The sequence below is a fragment of the Phascolarctos cinereus genome, unplaced genomic scaffold, assembly GCF_003287225.1.
Source record: "Phascolarctos cinereus isolate Bilbo 61053 unplaced genomic scaffold, phaCin_HiC Scaffold_5;HRSCAF=322, whole genome shotgun sequence".
In the NCBI taxonomy this organism is placed as follows: domain Eukaryota; kingdom Metazoa; phylum Chordata; class Mammalia; order Diprotodontia; family Phascolarctidae; genus Phascolarctos; species Phascolarctos cinereus.
In genome coordinates, this window is record NW_027555958.1 from 393,219,962 (window position 1) to 393,225,965 (window position 6,004).

The window sequence follows — 6,004 nt, forward strand, 5'->3', positions numbered from 1 at the left end:
CATTTCCATTGATCTGTGTACTCAGTCTTCCTTTTATTTTTCTTTTTTTTCTTTCATTCTTCTCTTTTTTTTAAGCTAGGCATTGGGCTTAAGTGACTTGACCAGGGTCACACAGCTAGTGAGTGTTTTGTGTCTGAGGACAGATTTGAACTCCTGAGTCCAAAGCCAGTGCTGTATCTACTGTGCCACCTAGCTGATCCCTATCAGTCTTCCTTTTCAATGAGAACCACCTTTGGTAAACAAACATCTAGATCTCTGTTGACTTTCAGGCAGATACTGAAAAACAAAGAAACAAACAAAAAAATAAAAGCTTTCATTATTCTGGGTTTAGGGACAAGAACATGGATCACAAGAATACTTTGGCCTACAATGCAGAATGGATGTTAAAAAGATACTTACCATTGAGAGAGCTTTACAAAATTATAGAAAATCAAAATTACATATAGAAGCAAGCAATTTAGCTGCAATTTATTTTTTTATCAGTATATTCACAAAATAAAGCCCTGTTTTCAGACCACATGACAAGTGATTTATTGTCCATTTTTTCTACCTTGACACTTTTTTATGAAACAAAAATGTTGAGACATATGTCTTACTAAAATGCTGTCTTTTTCTGTACTACAGGCAGCTTTAGGGGGGGCAGTTTAGTTGGCTTCCCTATATTCATATTATTCTTGAAGAGTCATTTAGATGTAGGGCACATTTCCCTCCTTACATACTATGGTGTATAGCTTGTTTTCAGATTTCAAAGCATAACTGATAGGTACTATTGGCCAATGGCTAGTTTATTTGCAGTGAATTCCTAGTTAAAACCTGTCATATCAGAAACCCATTTATCCAAAGAAGTAATTTTTTAAAAAATTGCTCTCTAAGCTATAATTATGTGGAGCATGAATTACACACACAGGAATATACATAGTCCTTTTTGCATATGACATTTTCATCATAAAAGTGGCTTTCGTATTCATAAGATATAAGTGATGTTAGCTGGGTGCCAAGATCACTTAGATCCTGAAAGCTCAATTCATCATAATGGTGGAAATGAATGCAACTCAATGTTCAATCGACATTAACGAGGATGACTTTCCATGGCACCTTTAGTATATCTCTCTGCACTTGCTTAGGTCACATGGGAACCTGGCTTCTTGTTCCCCTTGCAATTTAACACAACTCCCAGTAGATGGTGATGTTATCACTGCAGTTACTGTTCAGTATTGTGGTTCCTGCCTTCAGAAATCCTTATTTTCTGCCCTGTATCTGCAGAGGTCTAGCTAGTAATCTGATGCCCAAAGTAAGCCCATTAAACACACTTGGCGCAAGTAGCAAGAAGGCACATTGAAATCAACTTTTAGAGACAGATTCAGTTGACCAGGGGAAGGCGTGGATAATGCAGAGAGAAGCCCCAGACTACAGAGAGTGTAGAAGACTACCTTGTTGAGGAGAGACAGAAAACCCTGGAACACAGTGGGACTTGATGGGGCAGATAGAAGAGTGAAGCTGGTCCAACAAGTGACTGCTAGGATGAGAGGAAGTATATTATTTGGCTTTTTCCAAAGTTCAGCAATTATTCTGGCTAATGTTTAAATTTATACCCAAACATCAACTGAAGAATGTTGTTAGAAAGAAGGTCCTTTATTTCATGGAGAAGTTTAGAACTATTGAGAGAGTTATGCAGTCTCCCAAAGAGCATCTAGCTTACTCTCTTCTTCCTATTTAATGCAGGGCCCAGCTTAAATCCGTGCGGAACATCTGTCAAATGTATAGTGCTAATGATTAGGCTGCATAGTTTGTCTATTATCACTTGGACAAAAGACATTCTTCATCAATATATTTTTTCCACTGTGTATGGTTCAAACTAATCCTTGAGCAATTGTGGATCTAATTTGGGTGACACTAGATAAGAGTGCTTAACTTGGTGTCTATGAACTTATTTTTTAAAGTTGATCATTGTATTTAAATATCAGTTGTTTTCAATATGACTTTCTTCATAATCCTATATATTTATGCATTTACTGTTTTTAAAAAGATCATTCTGTGATGGGGCCCATAGGCTTTGACATTTTATCAGTTCTCAGTTCAACTTATTTTCCTTTTCCTGTGTCTCTGTAACATTTTAGGGGAATTCTGTGTATCTTATAATTCAAGTATAACCAGAAATTTAGGGAAGGAATTTTTAGGCCTAGGATAGTGTTTCATTCAACCAGGGAGCCTGTACTCAGAGACAACAGTAGGAGGCAGCTTCAAGAAAGGGCCTTGAATTCCATAAGACCTGGCAAACATTTAAGACTATATCTAGAAGAACATTATCTAGCATCTATTTCAGACAAATCTGTGGCTGATTTTGAGACAATGACCCAATGATGAGTTCAAGATCAATAAACAGTAATAGAAATAGAGTATGCAAAACAAAGGAAATGGTAATATCCTTTTCCTCTGCACCAGTGAGGTCATATGTGAGATATTATTTGAAGGATTATTACATGGTAAGGTAATTAAAGGTGCTCTTCTTAGCCCTAGAGCAGAGAAGTAGAAATCACAGGTGACAATTTGAGAAAGGAAGATTTTGGTTTTATGCAATCAGAACTATCTAAAACATGCTATCTCAGATGTTCAGGTATCAGTGAGTTCCCATTTTCTAGAAGTCTTCAAGCAGAAAACAGATGATTATTTGATAGCAATATTGTACAAGGGATTTTTGTTCAGATATTTGTTGATGAATTTGGAGGTCCTGTTTAATTGTTATTCGATGATTCTGTAATTTACAGTGCAATTCTTTCCCCACTAAATTTGTCCTCTCCTAACACCAAATGTCTATTCTGTAGATAAAACATATAAATGATGTGGTAGTATACCTATGCTTTCTTTACCCTGGATGTAGGCATATGGCCATCTGGAGTTATATCAATGAAGTAGTTAAGAGATTGTCTAAAATATTCCCCTCTTTTTGTAATATTTAGTTTCGTTTTAAAGTCAACTTTATAGCAATCTGCTAAATTGTTGCTGTCATAAAACTAAAATATTATTTCCTTAATACTATCAATCTTACTACTAGATTTAAATAGTACCAAATTTTATTTTCTTTCCAATTAAAGTGATTGGATACGATTTTAAAATTTCTGTATAGAACTCTCCTTCTGAAAACATGTGCAAGGTGACGTCTAGAAAACTGTTTGCCACCCCCTTTGTTTTTTTTTTTCTTTTTACATAATCCGGATATACCTGTTGAGTTTCACTGGAGCAGAATCAAATCAAAGGGAGCTGGAGATTTTCTCTTCTTCCAGCTAAAATTGAAATACATTTGGCTTTGAATCACGCATCAAGAAGAATCTGGAATGTAATCAAGATATATCGCTGTGATTGCTGGGACTTGGATCAGACAGACATTCAAATTGAACAGAATGATTGTCTTTTCATTTCATTGTGCTTTGTGCTTGGGAATGCTGCTAACTAGAGGTGCTCCTTGTGTGCACTTTTCACAGCTACTGCTAGGATATAACATTGTCTGAAAATTAGCATTTTTGCTTACATCTACACAGATCTTCAAAGAAATTCATTTGATTAGATAAATTGAAAACCAATTAAATTCAATAATCCCTCCTCCAGTCCTCAACAAAACAAAACAAAACTATATTGTGTACTGATGTGTATGACTTATAGAAAAGAGGGCATCCAGATCTGCAGGTCACATGGATAGGGTGATATATTAGTCCAAATTCAGTCCTACTTTTTCTTATTTCTGTACAGTCTATCCCAAGTTTCATTTTAATGTAATTTCCACCCATCTTTACTAGTAGTTTCCCTACTTTAACTTGCAGTGTAGTGACGGCTGTCATATCCTGTTTTCATCCACCCACACAAAGAAGGCTACATACCACAGGAAGGATTTTTTCCTGCTTTTTTGCTAAGTTTTCCTCACATTACAGTAAAGGCTGAACTTTTAAGGAATCTTACTTATAACTATATTGAATAAGAAAGAACATAATACTATTTTCAAAGGTCATTTTGCCAATCATATATTTTATCCTTCCTAAGTCTTAAGCAATAAATTTACCTCCCTCACCATTGACCTTCTTTCACCCTCACAATATGTCTCTCTAACCCAGCTTATGTTCTTGAAAGCTACCATAAGAAAAATAACAACAAAAACAACTACAACAAAAATGAAACATTTAAGAATATCAGTATTTAGGTATTTATTTAGCAGGATCTCCCAAAAAATATTAACCTCCACATATCAATTTGTAATTGTTTCAATAGATAGGTAATGTAAGTTTTTTTATTTTTATGTCACAGAATTAACAGAAACTAGGCCTTTTCTAGGGACTAATGTAAGTGGCAGATATTACGTTCTCCTTTCAGAGGATTGCTAAAATGCATGACAATGGTGGTCCTAAGGGTCCACATCCTATATACCCTCCAAGAAATCATCGTTACTTTCCTAATCTACACTCCTGTCCTAGACATATTCACCTTCTTCCACTCAACCACAAAATCCCAGGGTTATAGGAGAAATGATGATAGGGATTTTACTGATGCTTCTTCCGGGAGGAAGAAAAATAGTTTCCATGCTTCTGTTTTCTTGCCCTGGGCTAAAGAACCCTTAAGTTTACCTGACAATACTCATTAAATCAAATCCATATGGCAGCAATCAATTGAATGGAAAGAGGGAAGCAAGTGCCAATTCTAGTTTTTAGACTAATTTTAAAATTACTCACAGTAGGTCATTTTAATAGTGCTGCAAAATGTAATCTCAAAGCTTGCTTTAGATAATACTCTCTTACTTATTGTCTAACTTTTACGTGTTAGAATGTGAACTCCTCAAAAGCATGGATAGTTTTTGCTTTTCTCTATATCTCTAACACTTAGCACAATTCACAGCACATAGTACAAACTTAGTAAATGCTTATTGACTCACTGTTAAATTAGAAACGTAGAATTAGGACATCTCAGTGAATGCCTAAAATTAATTACACTGGTATAATAACTACATATGAATGTTCTTTGATTTTAAAGAGTTAGATATAGAGTGGATAGATGGATATAGATATATGAAGTTCGATTTAGAGTGTATAGTTATAGTTAGATATATGGTGAGAGAGCTATCCTTTATAACATCTTTCTATTTTGAATGAGAAGTTGTAATGAGTGTTAGCTAGGTGGAACAGTGGATAGAGCACCGGCCCTGGAGTCAAGAGGACCTGAGTTCAAATCCGGATTTAGACACATGACACTTACTAGCTGTGTGACTCTGGACAAGTCACTTAACCTCAATTGTCTCACAAAAAAAAAAAGTTTAAAAAAAGTTGTAATTAAAACAGACTAGCTAGTTGTATTCAGTACCCTTTGTGTTCTTACTGAAAGTTTTACTTTCCAACTCACCAGAATGCAGCCTTAGGCATCTTAAAATAATTCTCTATTCTGACAAGGACCCACTCCTAATTGAATAATAACATTTGATGAGATTGAGTTAATACTGAGATACAATCTGCTTGAATGATTTTCCCACCTGCTTCAGAATCAGAAAGCCGTAAGAGGTGGATTGAACCTGAAGTTTCTTTGGCCCTTCCATGTGTGCTTTTCATATGTTGTCATTGCCACCTCACATAAATCTAATTAATTCAAGTTCAAATTTGCATTTCAAGCACTATTTGCATTAGACAAATATAATTTATATATTACCATCTGTGTAGAAAGATTATTAAACAATAAAGAATTAAAAGATAAACAGCAAGCCTGGCAGCACCGTATCCTGAATCCGAAGCATATGACATGAAAATCTGAAAGATTTGTTTAAGGGTTTCTTAATTGTTTTAAGGTGCTGACTGAGTTGGTGAAGCAGAAAGAAGTACATGAATGTGCAAAAACTGCATCGATTCTGGATTACCAGCTCTAGGAATTTAGCTAATTATCTGATTAGTGTACATGGTCACATTTTATTCATTTAAATTTAGATTGTGTAGATTTAACTTCTTATTGCAGTTTGATAATATAAATGTTAATGAAT